General features: G+C 39.0%; 1 long non-coding RNA gene across 1 annotated transcript in view; it reads right to left on the bottom strand.

Moving 5' to 3' along the window:
* Positions 1–211: 211 nt before the first annotated feature.
* The window catches only part of LOC106943237 (uncharacterized), a 17,842-nt gene continuing 7,027 nt past the window's right edge, over positions 212–11,026 (bottom strand). The window contains exons 2-3 of the long non-coding RNA XR_001423865.1: positions 7,072–7,074; positions 212–221 (exon numbers count right to left, since the gene is read on the bottom strand). This is a non-coding gene — a long non-coding RNA (uncharacterized LOC106943237). The remainder of the gene's footprint in view (positions 222–7,071; positions 7,075–11,026) is intronic.

Genomic DNA, 11,026 nt, shown 5'->3' with positions numbered 1-11,026 from the left:
CGGGAAACAAATGTTAACCTAAACAAATGTATTCACACCCTGAAGCACAAGATTTTTGCAGAACCATAACATCATGCTCTTTATTATGGTACACACAATCTGGAGTGTCTGAAACAGCTTTTTTACACCATGAGGAATACAGAATAATAACAAGTCAAATGGAGGTTCATCCAACAGGAGAAGAAAAGACATCTTACTTGGAAATGTGCTGCAGCAGTGGACTAAACACCTGGAGAAGATTCCTTAAAGATTCAAATAAGTTCATTTTTGTTACCTTTTCAAAGCTTTCAGTTTGTTACTTGTGTATGACGACGTATTGGGGTCACTCTTATAATTTTCTGACTATTCTCGTGCCAGTTCATTCACCTAATTCTGTATTATGACTTGATTCTTGTAATTTTATTTTTGAATCTTTTTTTGTTTGCCCCTCCATAATTGTTAGTAGGAAAGACCGTTTTTTGTTTGTTTTGACTCTAATGTGAGGTTTTGTCAATACTGATGGACGAAAGTTTATGGATACCTGCTAAAATTAAGTTTGAGACAAGACCAGAACATAAAAAAATTCTAAGGTTTGCCTGTGTCTCCTGGCACCAGCTATGTGCTTCTCACAGAGCACATAGCTGGGTATGCATATTAAGTTATATTTAGTGTTTAAATGATTAAATAGGCTGTAAATCACATTTTTAGAGGGAGTCTCAAGTAATAACAGATTCTAGCTATTTGTGAGTGGCAGTTTTTCCAAACTCTCATGAATGTTAGGGAGCCACTGTGGCCCAATCTTCTGTATGGCTTTAATGCTCATATTTTGCAAACTTGGCAACATATCCAACATTATCTCCAAAGAAAAGTGTAGTCATCATTACATTACATATAAAGGGGCTTTTATGTTAGGAAACTGCTGCTAAAAACACTGTCCACTCAGGAACATTTTTCAGCATCATTAGGATTTTCCAGGTGATATTTGTGTGAACAGGGCTTTGGATGAAATATGTGTCAGTAAAAGTCACAATTTGGTCAATATGTTTATATGTTGCATGATGAATTGCATAAATCCTAATGAAAAAAAGACATATAATTTAAGATTTGCCTTATAAAAGTATTGCAGTAAAACTTTGTTGCAAAAAAGCCTTTGGAACATAAATATTTTGCTCTGGATCTGTTTTTCTCATTATGTAGTACATTTCTAAACATGAAGGGGTCAATGGATGAGGCCATAGACCATCATCTTAGACAGGAAACTACTTCTCTCAAGCAGAACACTGAAAATGGGTCACAGACATTCCAGAATCACAATGACCCAAAACATACTTGAAAGCCAACGAAGGAGTGGCTGTTGAAGAATCACACTGAAGTCATTGAGTAACAGCCAGACTGCAGTCTGGAAACCCTCCTGAGTTGAATCCAAACCCTGGTGACCAAAAACAACAAACGTCTTATAGCTGTGTGTTCCAACGAAGGAGTGATCACCAAGTACTTAGTCATGTTGTGAAGGGGAGGTCAGATATTTGTTGGATTCAGTAACATGCAAGCATTACCTCTACTTCAATATCAGTAACTATTCATTTTCTTGTAGGGAGAAAAATCAAAACCAACAGGGGGAAAAGTACCTACATAATTTTGTGAGAGTTTTCCACACAGCAATCTGTTGTAGTGTAAAATATAAATGTCACAAGTTATTCATTATATTACCATTTTTGACAGTTTCTCAAGGACTCCTAAGTGCCTTAACTTTGACTTCACCCACAGCCATGAAGCAGGGCATATTGAAATGTATTTAGTTTAGCATCTGTTGTAATCTACACACATTCATGGTTCTTTGTCATTATTCTTCCCTGCTGGTCAGAAAGTGTGAGTGGTGAACTTGTAGCTTTTATGCAAATCACTTCTGGTTGTAGAGGAACGTTCAACAATTTGAAGTTGTTTCTAGGTTTACATTTCTAGAAAGACAAAAGCATTTACATTCTTAATCATACTTAGAATGATGAGAACCATCATCATCACTGAGGTGACTGCTATTCTGATTCTGCCTAAATCAAAGAACTACAGTGTGTTTCTCCTCATGCTTGACTGCAGTTTCTTGTTGTGATCTCTATCATTTTCATCATTATAATTTTACTTTAATTTGAAAGTGAAAATCATGCAAAAAGCAGCAGATTAAAGCTGAACAAGGCTCATTGAACTTGCTCAGCTTGTTGAACTTTCAGTCTTATGCATATAAGCTTCAGTGGAAATAGAATATGGTCATTTGTATTTATTTTTCTTAATTTGCTAAAGGTCACACAACAATTTTAAGACAACACGGCAATCTCCATTTTGGTTTTATTTTGATTCTTCTTACATCATTTGTCATTTCTGCTACACACCAACAGCAGCCCTTGGGATGGCTTTTCATCAGAGTCAGATGGTAATGTCGCTTTTACTACTAAAACAGGTTTCATGCAGTTATTGGGAAAATTTGATTGTTGCAGGCAGACATGTGGAGGCAGAGTAGTTCTTTTACTGATTGATGGACAGAACAAAAAGGAATCCCAGCTATACATGAGGCAACTATTGAAAAAAAAATCTACTGGCAAAATAAGAAAATAAATGCTAGTTTCTTAAGTACATTGTCAGTGTTTACATTAAAAACTAAGTCGTCTTTCAGTATCAAAAGAACATCTGTGTGATAATGGCAATATCATACACAGGGGAATGTGAATGTTGGCAAAAATGTTAAAATTCATTCATAAAAGTTACTTTAAGAGAAGAAAAGATAATTAAAGTTCTTGCTCCAATTTCTGACATTTAGCCCTTTTTTCATTACTTCAGGGGCTTACAGGGAGGCTATGTTATTTACATATTTTGGTACTAATTGTCTTCTGCAAGAGAAATGAAAGTATGAAATTAAGTCACATTTCACCCTGTACATGAAATTTAACCTTTTCAAATGAACAGCTAGTACTCAGCAGTATCGAAGTAACAATCTTTTTTAAGGTCTTGGCTTTAAACTCTACAAAAATGTGATTCAGAATGTAACCCAGATTCAAACATAGACTAACTCTGAGCAGCAGTCTATAATGAACGAAGGGAAATGACATGAACCACCTAAAGTCATTTTGCTGTTGTAGACCCAAAACATACGAAGGACACACAAAAAGTGATCAGTGGACGGCCGGGAAGCCACACGAACCCACAAAGAGGCGGCAGAGGGCGGTGGGAGACCGGCTGGAACCACGAGGAAGCTCCAGAGCACCAACAGGAGGACCGGGAGCACAGGCAGGCTGCACAGGTACATGCTCGGGCTCTTGGAGGCTAGCTGCCGGCGGAGCACTAAGAAGTTTGGATGGAGCACTGGGATATGCCGGGGAATTTCTTGGCCCGCTTACTGGGCATAAGCTGTGGCTGGTGCTGAGGATGGAGGGGTGACTGGAGCTGTGGAGGAGGAGTGGAAGACCGGGATATCTGACTTGGGTGGCCGTGGGTCCCCGGTAATCACTGCCAGAATTGACCAGCTGTACTAATCTGCGTCCTCCATCAGCTCCGTTAAGTCCATCCAGGGGGGGCGGAGGGGAGACCAGTTCTGCAGGGCAATGAGACCATTTGTGGCCACTTCATCGAGAGCTTTCTTGCTCTCAATGAAGGCGGACGCTTTTTTCCTCTGCTCCTTCCCTGCCCTTGCCTGTCCTGCTTGCTCTGTTTTTCTCCTGTCTTTTTCTCTTTTCTTATATTTTTGTAGCCTTTCTTTGCACATCCTCCAAATCTACAAATTATGGATCTGGTCAACTGGTCTCTCAATGCAATTGATAAAATTTTCGACGAGAAGTCTGGGCACAGGAGAGCCTCTTGTCCTGCAGGGACACACCCGGCGGGATTCACCCTGGATGTATTCATGATAACAGGATTTCTGCTGTTTGGAGCTTGTGGATTCCTGGATTATTGACAAATTTGTGACGGACTTGGCCGAACTAGCGAACGCTCAGACTGTTGGTGTGGACAGAGATGAGGACTCTAAAACTCACTAACCGGATAGAATCGATCTTGGAGAAGTTGCTAGTTTCGGCTCAGTGGAATGACTAACCTAATCTGGATGATTGGGAACTGAGATGTATCGGAGAGACTTTAGGGAAGTTTGAAATTCATAATCTTCCCGACCTAAGACATTCTGTTTATGAATTGGCTTTCCCCGTGTGGCCTTGGAAGGGCTGCATATCTCTGATCTCCTTGAAGATATGCAAACACAACGCTCTTCCCTCCTCACCCCCTCCTGATTCCATGGAGCTGTGGAGCTGAACGTTCCTAAGGACATTCCTAGATAAACAACACCTTATCGGACTCTGCCAGGGCGCTTCTTTGTGGCCTTTTGACGTCACCGCCTTCACTCGTGTCTTTGGTTTGCCCTTTGTTTTGTCTGAATGTTGCCATCTGCCCAACTATGTCCTTTCCTCTTTTTTGTTTTAGAAACTGTGGAGTACTCCCTATTTAACCCAGAAAAGGATTATTTTAGTTTATTAGTAATAGAAATTGTGGAGTACGCACTATTTAGATCAATATTATACAGCCCAGAAATGGAATCAGAATTAAAATTTGAATAAATACGAATCCAGAAATACTTAACAGGAACAGTCACTGCTTAGTTTATATTACTTTTAACCCAGAAAAGGAATTAGATCAGTCATCTTTAGTCTGGCAGACGAGACGACACAAGAATTAAATTAATTAGAAAAATACACAAAAAAATGAATCCTTACACAAGCATATAAAACAAAACGAATAGAAATTATACTTTATGTGCAGTTTCCATTAAAGAAAAAAAAATCAGTGGTTTAAGCTAACTATGTGCGAGGGCAAAGTGGGAGTTTTCACATGGGAGAGCACTGTGAGGTTTCATTTACTTAAAACCGTGTTATGCTAAATCAACATCGCTTCTTGAGTCATCCTCCTGTATAATGGGAATCCCAGAGCGTCTAGATGAACTCTCCGTTACACTTCATTTCCTTCCAGCCAAGCCAGTTTAGCTTGTCCCCATCACTGATTGCCAATCCCAAAGGCTCCCTTGGACATATGATGCTCAGAGAGGTTGACTCTGCGGTGACGCCAAGTCTTTGATCTGACAGCCAAGACAGCTTTGATACGTGCTTATCAGAGAAAAACAAGGTTCTCCGCTCTTCCCCTGTCTGATATGCCTCCCCATTTTCTCGGTTTCATCCCATCCTGGCACATTCACTCGTCTTCTTTCTTGTCTTCTCAATTCTTCATCGCTTTCTTCCTTTGGATACCCTTCCCGTGTCCTCTCCTCCACCATCACCTTATACTTTGCTTTTCTTATCTCTTCCTCTCTCCTGGCTTCTCGAAATTTACGAATTTACTCTCAAGTCTAACTTGCAATCATAGACCTGCTTATCTCTCTGTGATCTCTCCAGTTCTGCAAAGATGTTCTCACACATGTACACGCCAGTGTTCAAGTCTACTTGATTGTCCCCATTAGAGAGTAGGAAGATAGGCGGAAAGAAAAATGTGTGTTTCTGAATGTCTTTCTACACTTTAAGCTGCCTGCCTTTTTATATTACTTTAGATTATGTCTTTGTACAATGCCTCCTTATAGATTGTTTCTGTTCTGCTATGAGAGAGACCCAAGTCATGATTGCTTGTTTTACTATAGGACTTGTTACATCATGAAATGCCTTAAATAAAATATGTCTGACTATTTGAAGCAGACTAAAACCTCTTTAAAATCAACACTTAAAAACATCAGTTATGAAGAAATTTCTGAGGTTTTGGAAACCACAGAAACAGCAAACATCCTTCACAGATGGTGCAAACATGGAACAGTGCTGTAGACTTCACAAGTTTTTATGACATTAAAGAAAAATGAATTTAATTAAGATTAACCTGCTCAAATCTGTTTTCTCCTTTTAATGTGAGATATGTAGGACACAGTTCAACTGAAAGAAATGAGAAAAACTACAACAATCTAGTGGCATAGGTGTTCATACTATTGTTCAATCAGCTTTTAATTCAATATTGGTCATGTTTTGTGGTGAAGAGACTGAGCCAATGCACAGACAGCTGCTCAGCTAAAGTATAATTGAAGATTTCACAGCAAAACAAAAATCTGGAAGAGAAAAACAGATCATGGAACAAAGTATGAAAACCGAGAATCTGGTGCTGAACAGTGAAAAATCCAGATCTTACTTGAGTGACGGATCAGATGAAACACACGATCCATCATTATGATGAGGATGATGAGGCAAAAGGCATGAGTGAAGATTACTGTTGAACATGAATACATTAGAAGTGGGAAGCAGGGTGTGCTGTGGTGGCGCAGGGGTTCAGCACAACCCACATATGTAGACCTTAGTCCTCAACACAGCTGTCACAGGTTCGATTCCCAGCCTTGGCGACCTTTGCTACATGTCTTCCCCCTTCTCTCATTACCCACTTTCCTGTCAATTAACTATCAAATAAAGGCCACTAGAGCCAAAAAAGAAGAAGTGGGAAGCAGACTATTAATATGAGAGAAGCTAAAGAGAAGACTAACAGTAACTTTAGGAAGCTTGATAGAAATGCAAAAAAAGAAACAAAATGAAAGAATAAACTGTGGGTGCATTCACATCACACCTAGAAAATCCAGTTTGTTTGGAAATCAACTTTCCCATCAGAGATGTTCTTGGTGCAACGCCACTCCTCAGGTGAGGAGGAGAACAGTTTTTTTTTTTTTTCAATTACCTTTATTTGTTGACAGTGCAGTGTGAAAGCAAACCATTTTCTTTACACCCTTGTCCCTTAGTGGGGTCGGGAGGGGTGCTGGTGTCTATCACCAGCTAACGTTCTGGGCGAGAGGCGGGGGCACCCTGTACAGGTCGCCAGTCTGTCGCAGGGCAACACAGAGACAGACAGGACACACAACCATGCACACACATTCACACCTAGGGGCAATTTGGAGAGGCCAATTAACCTGACAGTCATGTTTTTGGGCTGAGGGAGGAAACCGGAGAACCTGGAGAAAGCAAACCATAGCTGCTAAAAAATGTAACAAATTTAGCAACTTTGATGCCTACCTGAACGGTTTACTGGACAAGCAGGTGTGAAAACCCACTAAGAAACAAAATACAAAGGGATGAAGTCATCAGAAAAGATCTAAGCTGACATGAATAAACAATGATTTATTTACTGTATAAAAGCAGATGAAAAGCCAAACTGAAACAATCAGGGATTGTGACAACTTTATCCTTCAGTGTCCTTTAGTAGGAGTCTTTTGGACACCTTGACTTTTTTTTTACTTCAGGTTACACCACAGCTTCCTTATAAACCTGGACTTTGCCATTGCACAACTTGAATTTTCTTTCTGTCCAGGCATTGTTTTATTTATTTTGACAGGGGTGTTGAACAAATGAAAGTCCTCTCATCTTCAACTTTCTAGTAGAAACCTTGATGGGTCATTATTTTATCCACCTTGACAAGGTCAAAGGTCGAAGTACGATTGTCCCACCTTCATATTCTTTGTTTGTGTGTACGGTGTTGGACAAAAGTTTCAGAACTGTGCTCCCAAAGTTGGGATTCATCAGATTTCATAGCATTCACCTACAAGGTTGAGAAAACCACCACTCCTGTCCTGTTACAGCAGCTGAGGACTAGATTGGTCCAAATTACTCCCAACAAAATACACCAAAAATTGGTTTGGTTTTTGCAACAAAACAGTTTTTTGTGTGTGTAGCTTTGCTATTTTTTTCGGTGAGATGCAATAATACTGCCTAAACTTGTTGACATTTTACACAGTTGACTCACTGACTATTTTAGGGTCAAAGAGTGAAAAAAAGCTGTTTTCTTCTCTGTATTGGACAGTGGTGACATCATTTACAGCAGAGCGATTTCATCCACCTTCCAGTATGAGTCAGCTGTGAGACAGACATGGAGCACATCTGTAATTCATCATTAAACCTGAACTCCCTGCTCTTTCTGTGTAAGCAGATCGACACATTAGCCTATTTATGGGACCTTGTTTATTTTTTTATTTTTTTATTTTTTTTTTATCAAGGAATAGGTGAAATATAAGTAATTATTTAGTCTTTCATTAAGTGAGACTTTGTTTTTTTCTGGAGAATTGTACCCAAATGTGATTGTACAATGTTTCATTCTATTCTATTCTAAAGCTCCCTCAGTATCTTCTACATCTGCTTTCCTTGAATGGTAGCTACCATCATATTTGCTCTCAATCATGGCTTCCTCCACAGGTTCCATTGCATAAAGACATTAGACATCTGCCTGTTATTATGCACCTCACAACTGAAATATGCTGCAACAAACCCTTAAACTGATGTCATTGATTCCCTAAGCTCAGTTTCAGGGTTTAATCACCAAACTTATTGATTTGAAGTACAATTGCTATTGATATTTTTCTGTTTCTGAAAGTGGAGATTTATGGCAACAGTCGATGTGGTTGTGGGACGTTCATATTTTCACTCGCCTTAAACACATGGGGTCACCCCTCCACCTTCAGCACACATCGCGTCCAGGTTCCCCCCTCTGTGCCTGCATCCATCAAATGAACAGAGCACAACACCTTTCTGCACACAACTTCCTTCGCAGACAATGACTTCTCAAGTTCTCTCAGGGGGTTTTTAGCCATTTGGCAGAGTTGACAGAAAAACATCAGAATTCTTTACATAGCGTATGGTATTGAAGCTTGTAAACTTTTATATTGCTGACTAAGCATGACTAACTTACCAAAGAACATGAACATCCTCTACTGGGAAAAAAAGTAACTGCTATAATTAATAGCAACATGTACCTGTGAACTATGGGTAGATATACATTTACACAGCAAAATACAAATAGTGACAAATAGTTGGAACCAGGCCTGGTGTCAGGATGGGAGGAGAAAGCCTCCCTGCAAAAGAGACGACACATTTTTCGTCACTCAACTTCATCAATAAAAATAATTATGGGAGAGCCTTTAGTCTCTGCTATTTTATGTTTTTATCTTTATTCTCTTTCCTAGCAGTGCTACTAGAAATAATACATTTTTTTCAACGTTAAAAACATTTTCTTTGCAGCTCTATTTTGGTGCAGACTCTTCGTTGAGTGAAATTGCTGTTATATGCTGCCAAATGTTTCAAATAACTGGTTTATGAACAAGGCTGGACTATATTGTATGGTGCAGATGTCTGCCTGCACGTCACACTTTCTTTTAGTAGGATAGTAGTAGGAAACAATGCTATGTTTGTGTTTATAACTTTTTGTTTGTGCTCATAATGTTTTGTTTTGAAGATATTGGCAGTTTAAATATGAAACGGTCAACCAGACCCACCTCTTCCCCGGTCATCAACTCTGCTGCGTTTATGCTACGTTTGTACCATAGGTCATCAGAGGTCAAACTCTGATGACAATTTAAATTAAATATTTTGTTTAATTTATGAATTGCTTCATTTGTAAATTGAACAATTTAATGTAAATTGTTTAATTTACAAAATGAAACAAATTTGGGGTTAATCAACCTCGCTATGCTTGTGCTGCTTTGCACAGTAAAACTTATGCTTCAAATAATGCTGCTCTTATTTTGAAGATATTACTGAAAACTATTTGGTTTGTGAGGGGCTGGTTGAGCTCTGGTGTCCTCTGGAAACCTTTTTATCAGTATCTTTAAAATGATGGCAGCTAAAATGAAAGTTTTTGCTGCACAAACGCAGCACCAACGTTTGACACCAATTTCGTGTGATTGGAACTTCACTTAGGTCAAAATCATTGCAGATAGGACTTCGTACATGCTGAAAATTGAATGTCAAGTGTTTCTTGTGGGTAGACTGCCACACATTAAGCAAGGAGACCATTGGTTATTTGTGTCCTTATGTAAAAAAAAAAAAAAACCTCAAAGACTCCCATCCGTTTGGCCGGTACAGTAAGCTAGGCATCAGAAGCAGCCGTGTGGGGAGATGATGCTTTATGTTGATATATTGCAGCTCACAGCGGTGACAGTGCAAAATGTTCTCAGTGTTTTCACATGATGTACTCTGAAGGACCATCTACCAGGAGGCTTAGACTTTCACACATTTAAAGGCATTAAAGCAAGATCCTGAATAGCTAGAACCGCAGTTTCCTGTTCCATCATTATTTTATTTAACTTCCTTCACTCCTGCTCCGCCTTGGCAGTGAATGCTATATATTTCTTTGGCACATGTGGCAAACCAACAGGGGGCCCTCCACAATTTATTTATTTATTTATTTTTCGTTCATAGAAATAAAAATAAAAAAATCGGGGCCCTGTGAAATACAAAATTAACCATATTGTATTTTCAAAGATTGTTTTTAGCAGTAAAAATTTAATGTTCCCACTCCCAGATCAAAAAACACACATCCATANTGGTCAGGGCCCCTAGAATTGTCATCACTTTTCACCCCTATACCGCGCCTGGAGGATTATTACTTGTCGGCCCAACTTTGACCTCTAGTGTATTGGTATAACCCAACCTTGAGGCTAAATGGACTTCCCATAGCTTGTCCAGGCAGCCCAGGAGAAGGTATCTAAACAGTAGAGTGTTAAATCATAATGGTGAACAATGGGATTGTCTGTTGCCCTCATGTTTGTTAGTTCTTTTACACATAAAAATAAATGAAGATTAAAATGAAGAAAAATTGCATACCAAGGAATGTGCAGATGAGTAGTATTTTTTTGTTGTAAAATCTGAATGTGTATTTGTGCATTAAAAACAAAGACTATTTACAATACATGCAAAGCCTGTTGACATGTGTTTGTCTGATTCCAGAAGGATACCAGCAGTCCCTCTTTGAGCAGCACAACCTCTTTGTCTTGTGAATTGCTGTGGGCTGTTAAGGTATGTAAAGACAGCAACACAGTCACGTTAACGGAATATTTTCTGTATTTGATTTTTTTTCTTTTTAAACAATGGAAAAATTCAAAGCTTGGCTGTCATTTTGACAGGTTATAATTCTCACCCTTGACTGGTGCACATGGACAGACATTATAAACTTTACGCAAAGAATTCATCGCAGAGGCAGCTAAAATTAATCAATAAAAAAATGTTTTTGAATA

The sequence above is a fragment of the Poecilia latipinna genome, unplaced genomic scaffold (genome assembly GCF_001443285.1).
Source record: "Poecilia latipinna isolate Pla-1442-1.1 unplaced genomic scaffold, P_latipinna-1.0 Scaffold5031, whole genome shotgun sequence".
NCBI classification, from domain to species: Eukaryota; Metazoa; Chordata; class Actinopteri; order Cyprinodontiformes; family Poeciliidae; genus Poecilia; species Poecilia latipinna.
The sequence above is the reverse complement of the archived record's forward strand: the minus strand, read 5'-3'. Positions and strand labels throughout refer to the sequence as shown.